We start from the raw sequence: 16781 nt of genomic DNA, 5'->3' as shown, positions 1-16781 counted from the left end.
GCGCAGTCGGTTAAGCGTCCGACTTCAGCCGGGTCACGATCTCGCGGTCCGTGAGTTCGAGCCCCGCGTCAGGCTCTGGGCTGACGGCTCAGAGCCTGGAGCCTGCTTCCGATTCTGTGTCTCCCTCTCTCTCTGCCCCTCCCCCGTTCATGCTCTGTCTCTCTCTGTCCCAAAAATAAATAAAAAACGTTGAAAAAAAAAATGAAAAAAAAAAAAAAAAAGCACTTTGGCTCAGCTATTGTCTTTTTATTATAAATATTGTTTATTTGACTTTTAAAACAAGCACAATGTTGAGACATTTTAGAACAGAACTAGCAGATCTGGGTGAGGTGAAAATGACTTTAATAACTAATTGTTTCAAAACCTAACAAGGAAATACCTACCATTTTGCTAATATTTCTCCAAATGTGGTTTTGACATAACTTTTCTGCCCACTGTCTTCTAATTAGGTTATTCTGGGCAGACAGTTAGCATATAATAAATGTGTACTCTGTTAATTGACTATTTGTGAGACTACCTGAACAAACGCAAAGGACTTAAAAGAAAAAGTAATCAGCTGCTTCTGGGGTGTTTCATGGCCCTAAAGTTGAAATATTAATTAATACTTTAAAAAGCTACACTTTATTTTTCCTCCTATGAACGTACAGAGGCCATACAACTTTGGGAGTATACAAAATGCTTTTCAGCAATAGTTTCATTTTGTTCATAAAGATGTGCCTGTCACACTTTATGAAACTTGCCAGTGAATGCCTTATCATCAATTTTATTAGGTTCCTTGCAATGCATCATTCTAGAGGTAAGCTCCAGTTTCTCAGAGAATAAAAGGAAGGCATGTGACCCACTGGCCTAAAATTAATTATGTGAATGTCAGAAAGCAGGGTTTAAATGTTTAGCATTTGTAAAACCGACTAGGGGATACATTATCAGAATAATTCTGAAAGTCATAAAGAAATCTCAAAAAGTGTCATATTCCTACCTTGAAACAGGTCATGCCATGTAATGTGTAATATGATATTTACATAACTTTCTTACAGGTTTTGGGGCTAGATCTGAGCAGAAAGATCCTGAGATGCACCTGTGTCAGTGCATGGCTGAAACAATGGATCCGTGTCTTATGCAAAGTTTAAAAGTAAGTTCTTATAAATCCTTATAAACCTATGCATCTAGGTAGAAAGTTTTGTGGCCAAGAACTTGTAAATATGTTTTACATAGGTAAACAGATTGATAGAGAAAATACTGACCAGATCACCAGATTATACTAGAAAATGTTGCTCGTATTCAGACGTACTTTCCTGAGATAAATTAATATGCCTTAGACACATATGGAAATACATAAATATTAATTAATCAATCAGCCAATTAATGAATTAATGTATTTATGCTTGACTGGAGACATCAATAAAGAAGTCACTTCCATTAAAATATGTATCTCTAGTTTAGAAAGGGCTGAAACAATGTTTGAGACACTGAAAGGAATTCTCACTTTCTCTTATTTTTTTTTATCTTAATTTATTTTGAGAGAGAGAGAAAGAGAGAATCCCAAGTAGGCACTGTCAGCACACAGACCCATTTGGGGCTCAAACTCACGAACCATGAGAACATGGCCTGAGCCAAAATCAAGAGTCAGACACATAAGTGACTGAGCCACCCAGGTGCCCTGAACTTTCTCTCATTTTGACATCTGGTCTGTGTCCAGAATCCAAAATATATCTATGGCATCATCAGGATGATTTCAAGACTTAACCAGTCCCTAAGAAGTTGATCCATTGTCTCCCTTAATCCTTGAATCCAAAAGTAGTTATGACAGTCCACTAGGTTATATATTATTTCATAGTAAGAGAGAACAAAGAAAATCACCCATTCCTCTGGCCTTCACTGTCATCCCAGAGAGTTCTCCGAATGGCAGATGGTTGTGGTGTTCACACCTCGGCACACACACTTCCCTTCTGCTCTTCACTGCACGCTTAACCTCACAGACGATTTACAGGATATTCAAAGGTAACTATGACTACTAGCATGTGTTGTTTTTGGTTTGTTTCTGTTTTTGCTTTTTCAAGCAAATTGAAGATCGAATCCCCACAGAACTGTGACTACTCTGGTTGTAGCAGGACATGCACACTAGTTATTATACTGTCTTCCTAGCAGTTTCCAGTTGCTACCTTGCAGTCCCATCTATTTGCGTTGTTGAGAGCAATTAGTGATAGAGCTTTATGGGACACTGCCAGAAAACAGACGTCACCAAGCCCGAAGGGAAACGTACATCCCTGTTGAGGTTTCCAGCTTGAAGATTTAGTTTAGCAAAATATTTCTTGCACAAATGCTAACTACAATTCAGAGTCATTTGAAAGACCATATAGATGTGCCTCTCTGCCAGGAAAATATTCCTCAAAAGAGACCAAGGGGGGGGGGTAGTTATACACTTGATTTCTATAAACATTTCCTCAAAAGCTACTTAATATGATAGGAAAGACTTGTCCAGATGGCTCTGTTTGGCTGACACGGTAACTCTTCCAATAACTATAAACGTGAGATGATGATTCATTACTACCACAATTGGGAAACTTAGTTTCCTTAAAATGGAATCCCATTCAAAAACAAATTAAGCCCAATGAATGCTTAACTCATTCTCTCAAATCCAAGATCACTCTAGGGACTTGCAGGAAAGAAAATAAAGGTTTTGTAGTTACATTTTTCTGGAATGTCAACTTATGTAATAAGCTTTCCCACCCCGCCCCCTTACCTTTAATAGACTTTATTTTTTCGAGCAGTTTTAGGTTCACAGACAAATGGAGTGGGGGATACAGAAATGTCGCCTACACTCCTGCCCCAACACGGGTGCAGCCTCGAAAGCTGTCACCATCCTCCGTGGGAACACTGATGAAGCTACACTGACATGTCACCGTCACCCCAAGTCCATCGTCTCCACTAGGGTCCTCCACTTGGGGGCGTACATTCTAAGGGTTTTGGCCAACGTATAATGGCATGTGTCTGCTAATGTAGCATCATACAGACTAGTTTCACTGCCTCCCAAATTCTGTGTTTCCCCTAGTAATCTGCTTTTGACAAGAATTTTCCTCCTAACCTTCAAGGTCTTGTTTTTGTTTTTGTGTTTTTTTTGTTTTATTTATTTATTTATTTATTTTTTTGAGAGAGAGAGAAAGAGAGAGTGAGAGAGCATGAGCTGGGGAGGGGCAGAGGGAGAGAGAATTCAAATAAGGCTCTGCACCCACCAGCATGGAGCGCAACCCAGGGCTGGACCCCACAACCCTGGGATCATGACCTGAGCTAAAATCAAGAGTCAGATGTTTAATCAACTGAATCATTCAGACATACCTAAGTTTTTTGAAAGAGTCACAAACTTCTTTATTTTTCCAGGAATATAGTTATGAACAGGGTAATGTTTAGGATAATATTTAGGCCATATATATTCCAGACAGGGACTAGGAGAAACTAGCAATCCAGAAACATCATGAGGCACAGACCAAGAAAACTCCCAAGACAAGCTTGCTCTCTCTAGCCAGGACCAAGGAAATGCCTGACAAAACAGAAAACATTTAGACAACAGTCACCCTACTTCAAACAAACAGTGTAGAGCTCCCCCACCCCCATATTCCTCCAGCAAAGGCCAAGTGGAAAACCCAGACTTGTACTCTGGCAGGGTCATGACCTAGACTTATGCGCTGGCAGGGTCACGACCGGCATCTCCATCCCCAGAGTGTTGAGGAAGGCAGCATGAGGAGCCTGGACTGTCACGCCTGCTGAGCCCCATCCCAAGATGGTGTTAGTGGAGAGCAGGTGGAAGTCTGACCTCAACCTCTACCTGAATCTAGTGAGCCTCTCCCATCACTTCCTGCATGGCGGTATCTCAGGAAACCTACTGAAACTGGGCCTTCACCAGCCATGAACAGCAATAAGGCTGCCATGTTGTTTTCCTGGCATTAAAAGCCATGCTGGGGATGGAAACAAGGTGCCCTCCCCTGACGGGTAGGTTGGGCACCTCCATGCCCACAGAGCAGTACTCAGAAGCAGCCCTCACCTCCAGGGTCCCTGGAGACCCATCCGGGGACCCAGACTTCCACTTGCCCTGGGCAAAAAGAAGACAACACACCTCTTCCACTGCTAAGTGTCAGAGGAGGCCTGCAAACACACAAGATTTAGATAAGGTCCATGGTCTCATAACATCGTACACAAAGTGTCCGCGTTTCAATCAGAAGTCACACATCACACCATGAACCAGACACACCTCCACTTAAATGACAAAGGACAATCAACAGATGCCAACATGAAGACAACAAGGATGCTAGATCATCTGACAAGAAGTTAAAAGTGCCTGCCATAATGATGCCTCAATGAGCAAGCAGAAACATGACTGAAAGAGGTGGTGAAAATAAAAAGGAAATACCGAAATATGGAAAATGTGGAAAAACCAAAATTAATATAAAATGAAATGCCATCTACCATTTACAATACGTCAACAAAAATTAAACACTCAGGTGTAAATCCATTGAAACATGTAAAGGACCTATATGCTAACTTGTAAACTATGAAATAAATAAAAGGTCTAAATAAATGAAGAGACACGACACGTTCACGGATTGGAAGATTCACACACTTAAGATTTTACTTCTTACCAAACGTGTGTGTGTGTGTGTGTGTGTGTGTGTAACATAAACACATACATGTATTTTTATATAAATATGAATGGAAATATGTAATTAACATGGAAACTATATTTTTGTATTATACATATTTCATGCCATTCCTGTGAAAATTATAGGAAAAATTTTCATAGATGTAGACAAAATTTGTTTGGGAAGATAAACGAGAATAGCTAAAATAATTTTGAAAAAAGAGAAACAAGTGGAAGGAATAACTCTAAGAAGTTTCAAGGCATCCCACATAGCTATAATGACCTATCTGTGAAGTATTGGCCAAGGGGTAGACACACAGACGGATGAAATCAAGGTGACAACTCAGAAACAGACCTCATACAACTACAACCAGGTGACTGATTTCCTTACAAATGTGGAAAAGCAATTCAGTGGAGAAAGGAAGACCTTTGAGCCAAATGGTGCTGGAGCATTAGATATCCGTAGGCAAAATTTTTTAAAAATCATATAAACCAATATACAAACAAACAATAAACCTTTTACCAAACTTCACAACTTATACAAAAATTCACTCAAAATTCATCGTAAGCTTAACTGTAAAATTCAGAACTGTGTAACGTTTAGATTACAACGTTGGATGGGGTGTCCGGGTAGCTCAGTCGGTTGAGCGTTTGACTTCGGCTCAGGTCATGACTTCACAGTTTGTGGGTTCGGGCCCCGCGTCGGGCTCTGTGCTGACAGCTCAGAGCCTGGAGCCTGCTTTGTATTCTGTGCCCCCCTCTCTCTCTGTCCCTCCCCTGCTCGCACTGTCTCTCTCTCTCTCTCTCAGTAAATAAATAAATAAATAAATAAATAAATAAAACATTAAAAAAATTTAGATTACAACGTCAGAGAAAATCTTTTGAGATATAGAGTTTGGTGATGGTTTCTTAGACAAAAACTCAAACACACGGTCCACAGGCAAGAACATGCTAAAAAGAACTATATCCAAATTAAAACAAAAATGTATTCTGCAAAAGACTGTTCAAGAGGAAAAAAATATAAGTTATAGATTCTGAGAAAATAGTTGCAAACCATGCATCTGTCAAAGGACCCATATCTAGAATAAATAAAAACATTCTATAAATTCTACAGTACAAAACCCCAAATAATCCAATTAGAAAATGGCAAAAATAATAAAGAGATATTTCTATACAGAGAATATTCAGGTGGAGATTAAGCATATAATACAAATATTCAACATCACTGGCCATTAGGGAAATGCAGTTAAAGACCACCGTGAGATACCCTTACATACCTATAAGGGCTGCTAAAATTAAAAAGTATGGACAACACAAAAACTACCAAGTTTTTCCAGCAGGATGTGGAAAAACAGAGTCATACGTAGCTGCTGGGAATATAAAATGGAAGAGCCAGCCTGGAAAATATTGACATTTTCTTTAAAAAGCAAGCATACACTTACCGCAGAATCCAGCAGCCTGCACCCGTGGACATTTATTCAAGAAAAAAGAAAACTATGTCTACACAGAAACCTGTGCCTGGATGTTCCTAAGAGCTTATCTGTAAGAGCCAAAAAAGCGAAAGCACATACATATTCCTCAAAAGGTGAAGTTTTACGAGCAGTCGTAGATCCATACCATGGAATCATCCTCAGCAATAAAAAGGGACAGACCATTGATATGTGCACCAATTTGGATGACTCTCAAAAGCATTGTGAGGAGAGAAAAGTAGCCACTGTTAAAAGATCATATACTGTGTGTATCCACTTACACAATACCCTAGAAATGATAAAATTATAAACGCGTTGAGCAGATTAGTGTTTATCAGCGTTTAGGAAGAGTGGGTGTAAGGGGGTGAAGGTATAACTTGAAAAGGGTATCTTGAGGGAGCTCTGTGCAGTGACCGACTCATTCTGTACCTTGAATGCTGTGACAGGTGGAATCGATGTATGTCATGAACTGACACGGAATGATACACTGTGCTGATGTCGATCTCCTGACCTTGACACTGCACGATAATCATGTCAGACGTAACCACGGGGAGACACTGGGGGACAAGTACAGGGGGTCTCTCCATACTATCTGTTCAACTTCGTGTGAGTCCATAATTATTTCAAAATCAAAAGGTTTTTTTTTATGTTTAAATTTCTTCTGTAAAATAAAAGTGGTCAGGAAGCACTGCATACAGCAGTTCAGCTTCAAGAATCACACAATATATTAGTATATGAAAGTTCCCAATGAGTTTAGTAAAGAAAAGCATATTGGATTAATTTCACCATTCCTAAATTTAAAAATGTTTAAATGCATAATTAAAAAAATTTTTTTTTTTTGAGAGAGAGAGAGTTCGAGCAGTGGAGGGGCAGAGAGAGGAAGAGAGAGAGTCCCAAGCAGGTTCCACACTGTCAGCACAGAGCCTGACTCAGGGCTGGAACTCACGAACTGTGAGTTCATGGCCTGAGCCGAGATCAAGAGTCGGATGCTTAAGTGACTGAGCCACCCAGGCTCAGGGGTTCACCATTCCCAAATTTGAAATCAAAGAACACAACCTGGGGGGCACCTGGGAGGCTCAGTCAGGTAAGTTTCCACTATTGGTTTTGGCTCAGGTCATGATCTCAGGGTTCATGAGTTGGAGCCCAGTGTTGGGCTCTGCACCGACAGCACGGAGCCCTGCTTGGGGTTCTCTCTCCCTCTCTCCCTGCCCCCCTTCCCCACTCATCCACACAGGACACATGTGTGCTCTCTAAATAAATAAATAAATAAACAAATAAAACAAAGAACACAGCTGGGGCATTTCTTCTGTAAGGAGAAAATGGTGGATACCATATATACACATGATGGAAACAAAATCTGGCTAGCCAGAAGCTGGTTCTAGAACGATGCGTAGGGAAATCATACAAACCTAAGAAATACTGCTATCTGCTCATTTAGCCAACAGAATTGAATGGAGAAGGATGAAAAAAAAGTTTTAAAGTATTTTCTTTAAATTTAGAACAGACACTAAGTGAAAAGAGACACTTAAAAGGATTTTGAACCCGGACTTAAAAAGAAAATGGTAGAAGCTTTTGAAGAACATGCAAAGATAAATAAATGTGCCGTAGCTATATCCACAGAACAGTCAATTATGTCATCCTGTTTTCAGGGAGGGAGGGTCAGCAGTATTCTTGATAATACACAGTACTTGCTAAACAAATTTGTTTTCTATCTTGCCATTTTTGTGATGAAATAATTTCTGGTTCTTATGAGTCCTCATTTTTATTTTCTATATAAAAAGCATAGGAGATTTTCTTCCATGGTTTTCGAAGCCACTTTGTTTACAGTGGCTTCCATTTAGACAAAAAGCCTACGTTTAAAATTTTACATTTTCTTACATACAAAGGAGTTTTCCACTGCATAACCATGTATAGTTTTACAAAATTTACTTTAAAAGTTTGAAGTTGGGGCACCCGGGTGGCTCAGTCAGTTAAGTGTTTGACTTTGGCTAAGGTCATGATCTCACAGTTCGTGGGTTTGAGCCCTGCATCGGGTTCTGTGATGACAGCTCAGAGCCTGGAACCTGCTTCAGATTCTGTGTCTCCCTCTCTCTCTCTGCTCTTCCCCTGCTCCCACTCTGTCTCTCTCTCTCTCTCTCTCTCTCTCTCTCTCAAAAATAAAATAAAAATTAAAAAAATTTTTTTTTAAATTTGAAGTCAAAATATGCTTGAAATTTGTGGACAATTAAAATTTCAAGATAGCTACTGTCTAAAATTAAAATATCTCATCTCTTAATAACTGGGACATGCTTTTAAAACATATCTTAAAGAATTGGTATGAAGTCAAAATCACTATAAAGAAAATATATAGCCATTAGATATAATACTCTAGAAAATATGAATTATTATTTTTTAATCCTAATTTAAAAAATTAACTATATTTTACAGAATTTTTCTAGCTTCATAATATAATTGAGCAGAAAGTAGGATTCCCATATACCCCTTGCCCCAAACACCCATAGCCTACCATCTATGAATATCCTGCAGGAAAGTGGTACATTCATTGCAATACACCTACATTGACTCATCATTATTGCCCCAAGTCCACAGTCTTGGTGTTGCACATGCTATGATTTTTCACAAATGGGTGACATGTATCTATCATGAGAATACCATAAACAATGATTCACTGCCCTAAAATCCTCTGATCTCTGTGTACCCACCCCTCTTTATTCCCTAACTCCTACAAACCACTGATCATTTTATTGTCACGGTAGTATTTACTTGTCCCAGAATGTTACAGTGTTGGAATCACATACTAGATAGCCTTTCAGGTTGTCTTTTTTCATGTAGGAATATGCATTCAAGGCTCCTTCAGGTATGTTTATGGCTTGGTGGCTCATTTCTTTTTAGTGATGAACAACAGTCCATTGTGTAAATGTACCACTGTTTGTTGGACCATTCACCTAGTGAAAGACATCTCTGCTCTAAGTTTGGTCATGATTAAAGCTACTATAAATATCTCTGCACAGGTCTTTACGTGGACATAAGTATTCTTTTTTAAAAATAGTTTATTGGTATAATTGATACCAAAAATCAATATTTTGTACATGTAAAGGTATACAACCTGATGTTTTGATACATGTAACAACCTGATGTTTTGGGTTATGTATACACCATAAAGTGATCATCACAATGAAGCTAATGTACCCATCATTTCACATAGTTACTGTGTGAGGGTGAGTGCGTGTGAGATAAAAACACGGAAGACCTATGTTCTTAGTAAATTTCAAGCATACAAAACAGTATTTGTTTCTTACGGTCACTACACCATATATTAGCTCTCTGGTACTTATTCATCTTCTATAATAGAAACTCTGCAGTTTTACACATATTTTCAACCCCTCTGGGTAAATGCCAAGGGACACTATTGCTGATCATGAGATAAGAAGGTTATTTTTGTAAGAAACTGACAGTCTGTCTCCCAAAGAGGCTGTATCATTTTGCATTTCCGGCAGCAGGGAGCCCAAGTTTCCGTAGCTCCACATCTGAGCCGGCATTTCCTGTTTTCAGCATTCTAACAGGTGTGGTGTTGTTTTAATTTGCAATTCCCTAATGACACAGGATGTTGAGCATCTTTTCATATGCTTATGTGTCATGTGCATACCTTCCTGATGAATTGCCTGTTAAGGTCTTTGGCCCATTTTTTAACTGGATTGCCTGCTCATTTGCTTACTGTTGAATTTTAAGAGTGCTTCCTGTATTTTAGATAACACTCCTTTATCACATGATCTTGGCAAATATTTCCCCCCAGTCTGTGGCTTGTCTTCCCATTCTCCAACCACTAATGCGTTTTCATAAATATTTCCTTGATTAAAAATAAATTTGGAAGACTAACGTTTAAAGCAGAGGTCTTCCTAAGTCAAACAAAAATATTATAAATTTCATGGTGTGGCATTTTCATATTGGGTTCAGACGAAAACTTCATTTAACAAACAAACAATGAGAAGCCTTGGTGTTTCATTGTCTGTGGCTCATTCCTTTTCCTTCTCTCTTGTTTACTTTTTTTCCTCTTATTAAAAAAAGACACCTCTCTCTATATATGTAGATAGATAGATGATAGATAGATAGATGATAGATAGATAGATAGATAGAAACACATATCATATATTTTCAGTTAAATTTAGTTATTTTGTGGCTTTGGCTATCTGTCTTTAAATTTTGAAAATACTAAACCAATAATCTTAGCACTATTTAGTTAGTTTTCTTTTTCACTAAACTTCTACTCGTAGGAAGTTGTATGTCTGCTCTAAATTTTCTATTCCGTTAATTTTTATAGTAGTATGATAATCTTTGATTACTGCAGTTATCTAATATTTTTTGATAGTTTAATTTAAACTCTCCCATCATTTTTTTCTCACTTTTCAATGTTTTTTTCTTCTGGGTGAACTCCAGATTCACTTTATTTGATAACTCTAAGATTAACGTGGGACAGCACCATAATTGTGGCAATTTTACACATTAATTTGGGAGTACATCTTACTGCATTTACATTTCTTGAAACATTATAGATAAGCCTATCTTTTCAAACATTTTTAAAAATTTTATATATAGAGAGAGAGTGGAGCAGTAAAGAGGGACAGAGGGAGAGAGAGAGAGAGAGGCAGAGAGACAGAGGGGGAGACAGAGAGAGACAGAGACAGAGAGAGACAGAGAGGGAGAGGGAGAGGGAGAGGGAGAGGGAGAGGGAGAGGGAGAGGGAGAGGGAGAGAATCTCAAGCAGGCTCCACGCTCACTGTGGAGCCTGGCACAGACCTCAATGCCACAACCCCAGGATCACAACCTGAGCCAAAACCAAAATTCAGACGCCTAACCAGCACAACCACCCAGGCAGGCACTCTAAGCCTACCTCTTATATATAAATGAAACTTGCATGTGCACACCCCTTAAAAATCCACAGGAACCCAAGACAAATTAATATCCGCACAAAAATTTATGTATGCATATTCACAAGTATTATGTATGCATATTCACAGTATTAATACAGTCAAAAAGTCAAAACAATCCAGATGTTATCAAGAGATGAATGGATAAGTAAAATGTGGTACAGTCATTAAATAATATTATTTAGCAAAAAGGGGGGGGGGGAGGAACGGAGTAATGATACACCCTAATACACCAGGCATGAGACTAGAAAACATCATGCTAAGTCAAAGAAGCCTGTCACAGTGACCATAAACTGTATGATCCTACTTATGTGGAACACCCAGAAGGAGGAATTCTTCTGAGACAGAAAGTAAATTATCGATCGCTCGGGCCCAGGGATGCTCAGGGACATTGCAAGGGAACGCCACAAGTCCACTGTTTCTTTTAGTTTTGGTGTGTTGGAAATGTTCTACACTTGACATGGTGACGGTTGCTCAACTTTGCGAATATACTGAGAACAGCTGAGTCATACACCTTAAATGGGTATGATGCATGCATGGTGTGTGGATTATACCCGATAAAGCTTGTTTTAAAAAAAAAAAAACAACACAGGAACTCAACGCACCTGGATGTAGTATTGTTACCTTTGCTCCTCTGCAGAGTGAGGTATTTGCTATTTATTATGTCCTGGAATGTTTTTATATAGAGTACAAAGTACCATGGTCTAAATGTTCTTATTGTGTATGTTCTTTTATAAAATGCTCATAAAATGTTATATAACATGTTATATTATGGGGGCGCCTGGGTGGCTCAGTCGGTTCAGCGTCCGACTTCGGCTCAGGTCATGATCTCATGGCTCGGGAGTTCAAGCCCCGTGTCAGGCTCTGTGCTGACAGCTTGGAGCCTGGAGCCTGCTTTGGATTCTGTGCCTCCCTCTCTCTCTGCCCCTAACCCACTCGCATTCTGTCTCTGTCTCTCTCAAAAATAAATAAACATTTAGAAACATTTTTTAAATGTTGTATTATGTATGTTCTTTTCAAAATTTCGTTTTGTTTCCTGAATATTATTTTGGATATTTTTCTGTATGTCCTCCTATAAAACTATAATTCATTCATTTTACCAATTATCTAAAGTAAGTTACTTATCCATTCAACTACTGTTGAATATATAGGTTATTTTCTTCCTCCCTCCCTCCCTTCCTCCCTTCCTCCCTCCCTCCCTGTCTCTCTTTCTTTCTGTATTACAGACAATGTTCCTGTAGACACAGTATTGATCACTTCCAGTAAGTAATCCAGCAAGTTCCCACTGCTTTTATTAAGGTCTTCATTGTTCTTTACCAATATTTTATAATAATCTGCTATAGATGCCATTCCTATAGATATTCTTTCTAGATATTACATACAGACTGTTGCTTTTGTGAATATGGTATTTTTTCCTTTTATACATTTAACTGGTTGTTAGTGGACTATAAATTGTTATTTAATATTCATTTCGTTAACTTCTTTTACAAAAGTTCTAAGTAGTTTTCTTTGATCCTTTTACATTTTCTAAAATAGTAGAATGTCATCTTTCAATAGCTGCACCCCAATTTCTGTTACATAACTCATTGTGCTAACAAAGTGCTTCAGAATTATGGTATTAGAAAGACTTTGTCTTTTTCAATAACTATTTTTTTCCCAACTAATGATGTAAGTGGATACTAGTTCAAAATAGATGTTTTAAATCAGTATATAAATTATCTCCTATCAAAAGTTTATTAAAAGTCGCTTCATTTTTTTCTGGAATCTATACAGATTGATATGTCTTCCTCGTATTGCCTTTAAATAAGTTTTAAATATTTAAGTCAACATATTCTAAGAGAGTTTTTAAAATACTTGCTCAACAAAATTATTCAGAGGTTTTGATCATTTCCTTATAATTTCTTATTTATCCCCTAGTGAATGGCCACTAAATAATTTCACATACAACAGAGTTTGCAAATCCTTAGACCCTCCATCTGTCAGTTCTCAGTTAAGATTCTTTTCAGTTCTCAGTTAAGATTCTTTAATAGGTTACCACCTAACACCATTCTCCTTATCATGATTTTATTTATTTGAGTTTATTTATTTATTTTGAGAGAGACAGAGCACAAGTGGGGGAGGGGCAGAGAGAGAGAGAGAGAGAAAGACAGAGAATCCCAAGCAGGCTCCGCACTGTCAGCTTGGAGCCCAATGTGGGGCTCGAACTCATGAAACCATGAGATCATGACCTGAGCTGAAACCAAGAGTCAGACGCTTAACTCACTGAGCCACCCAGGCACCCCCCGCCATCATGATTTTCTCTGTAGGAAATGTTTCATCATCCCCTCTTATCTACTTCTGATTCCTTAAGTATAACCTGGTAATGGCTCAACAACCCTGTGACAATAAGACACAATAACAGAAACCTTGAAGATTAAAATGATAATGTATTCTAATTGATCAATTTCTGATAGATACAAGGTTTGTAGTAGGACCCTGTGGGCAGGTTGTTGACCCCCAAGGGTGTCAGCCCAGGAGATGAGGGGAGCCACACTGAAGCCACACTGTCCTTGCCAGGCTGGATGTCATGGCCTTGAGGGAGCACTCTTCCTCATTTGCCAGAGGTACTACTATCTAAGAACAAAACTGGGCTACAGATTGGTGTCTGATCTTTATTTTTATCTTTGTATTTCATTAGAGGAGTGTCTGAAGGAGCCAGGAATATGCTTCTAGAACATCTGTTACTGGGGTGACATGTAATTTATCGCCCAAATAGGGACACTTTAGCAAGCAAAAGGAAGAGTGTTTTTAATAATTACATGGGGGCAACAGAATTAAATTTAAACCTTTCTGAGTAAATCAGGACATCTGGTCAAGCAAGCTATTATATATTTGAGAACTCTCCTAATGAAAAGGAATAAAAAATGAGACGGAGATAGGTCAGCACCTGGCATTGCAGAGGTAATTAAAACAAATAAAAAGATGAATTGATATCTCAGGGAAGAGAATGTATGTTTATAAAAAAGGTCAAGAAGTAGTGAGCTCTCCACTTCTGAAAATGTCACTCAGTCGTTCTCTATATATTTCTCTTTCTACTTTTTCTCCCCACCTCTCCTCCTCCCACCCTTCATAGTCGTTATAAATATAGAGAGAGAGCTCAGAAAGAAAATAACCCATCTTCTGTTTCATTAGAAATAAATTCACGACAATGTTAAATACAAGTATGAGCCACCTGACTTATGGAATTTATCCTTGGAATACCTTTTGTGTTAACAAAAAGAATGGAGAAAAAAAAAAGGCATTTCAGCACTATAAGATATATCGTACTCCAAACCACGTTTATGTCAAAAATTAATTTTACCAAAATGGAAATCGATTTTTTTTAAATTTTGTTTTAATGTTTATTTATTTTTGACAGAGACAGGGGCAGAGAGAGAGGGACGCACAGAATCTGAAGCAGGCTCCAGGCCCTGGGCAGTCAGCACAGAGCCCGACACGGGGCTCGAACCCACAAACCGTGAGATCATGACCTGAGCCAAAGTCAAATGCTCAACCGACTGAACCACCCAGCCTTCCTGAAATTGATTTTAAGTCAAATTTATTTTTAAATACATTAAGCAGGTCTTTGTGATTATTTTTTAAAAGAAGAGAAAAACATTTTCCTCTTCTTGCATTCAAGTTACCGTAGAGTTCCTTCCATTTGACTTCTTTGCCACACCGTGGCCCCTGAGCACCAGTATTGCAGCGAAACTCGTGGTCAATAATTTCCGATGCGTGATGAGTCCAAGCAATGGAAAGTGCTGGTCATCTGGTTACCTTCTTGGTCAATAATGTGAAACACTTGTTTTTAGTAATAACTGTTAGTCATTCACAGAGTTGCTGCTTGCTTGTCTCGGTTTTTTAATTCCTGTGAAATAGAATGATGATAGGAAAAGCTTTACGCGCCACTAAAAACTGCCTACACTTCGGTCTTTTTCTGGCAAAGAAACGCTACCTACTTCCCCTGTCTTGTGATCTGTGACAGCTAGAGAGACCCAGTGGGTAAAGACCAAGACAAAAATTAGAGTGTCACCTAGGGCTTTCAAGTGGGGAGTATCATTTGTGGTTTTAATACTTTAATGAGAATTACAAGCTTATTATTAAAAATAATATCTCTAGAGGAGGAGTTGCTGCTGTGCAGAGCACTACTCTGTAAGACACTTTTTATTACAGAGAAAAGGCAGAGTCGAAACTGTGACGTTTAGCTGGAGGAACAAAGAAGTAATCTGCTTAAAGTGAGCTGGAGAAACTAACAGGGAAGAATTTCTTTTGTTAACAAGTCATCAAAAAATTAATGTCACACGTTGGTTCATTCAACACACATACATGAGTGCTAATGACACACTAGCCTCAAACTTGCTCCCAAAATTTTAATCCAGTGAGCACTAGACAGGACCGTGATATATATTCTAGACCCCCCAGAAAAGAATGCATGACGGGCAGGATAGAAAATGATGTAAAGAGAGGAGAAGAGGTGTGCCTGGAAAATCTGGAAGTACAGTAACATTTCCCTTATCTGAAGATTAGAATTCCAGGAACTTAAAATGTAGTCATTAGGAATCAACAGAGAACAGGGGCGCCTGGTTGGGTGATTCAGTCTGTTAAGCATCCGACTTTGGCTCAGGTCATGATCTCACAGTTTGTGGGTTCAAGCCCCGCGTCGGGCTCTGTGCTGACAGCTCAGAGCCTGGAGCCTACTTCAGATTCTGTGTCTCCCTCTCTCTGACCCTCTCCCATTCATGCTTTCCCTCTCTCTCTCTTCCTCTCTCTCTCTCTCAAAAATAAATTAAAAGTTTAAAAAAACATCAAGAGAGAACAGGAATTCTTACGGTAAATGACTCTTCCCCCACATAAATCTCTGTTAGACTAAGATTTGGAGAAAAAGGTTATCTGAATATTGGAAGTCTATATTTGAATAAAGGGGAAGAAAATGGGATTGAGTTTTCTGCATATTACAGTCCAGGCAATATGTTAAGTATGTTCAACTGCGTGATCTAAGAGATTCAAAGCAGCAGCCAGGCAGACGATTCTCACTATGTTTACATATGAAATGAAAAGGCTCAGAGAACGTTAAGGGCAAAGCAAAGATGAAGTCAAAGCTGATGAAAATGACAGTACCATCAAGATTGGCCTCAAATGACTTCTCGTATTATAATAATCTGCAGTTGGTATAAAAAGAACCAGGTTTTACAAAAAGAAAAAAATATATACTGGGAAGACTGAGGAGAATATTAGAGATTAAATATGTGTATCTTGCTTAAAAAAGTAAACAGTTTTAACCAATCCGGCTAGAGCAGGCTGCTTTTGAGACACCATGATCTTTGTTTCCACATAGAGTACATTTCTGAAAGAGACAGTGCTGCATGTGGAGCCTGAGACTTGGTCCTACTTAGTATTTTTCTTATTTTTGGTAATTTTCTCAATGCTTGAATCAATGCTGACACCTTGGTCTTCAAAGGGAAAGAAGAAACATCAATTCTAAAGCTTATCTCACAGTCTTTTCTACGTTTTTTAACTTTCACACGTGAGCATCCACTGTGGTTCGGAGGTTAACTAAGTAATTTTGATACACGTTTTTTCCATATTACATTAAAATTATACTGTGATGTGTTTGTAGAATTTCAGTCGGACATACAACAGGAAAAGATTGGAAAAATCTAAATCGTTGCGTTTGGTGTTCTAGATGCCATCGCTTACCTAGGTAGCAGCAGTAAGAATATCAAAGAGGTGATGTTTGAA

The sequence above is a fragment of the Panthera tigris genome, chromosome D1 (assembly GCF_018350195.1).
Source record: "Panthera tigris isolate Pti1 chromosome D1, P.tigris_Pti1_mat1.1, whole genome shotgun sequence".
In the NCBI taxonomy this organism is placed as follows: Eukaryota; Metazoa; Chordata; class Mammalia; order Carnivora; family Felidae; genus Panthera; species Panthera tigris.
Note: the sequence above shows the minus strand (reverse complement) of the source record.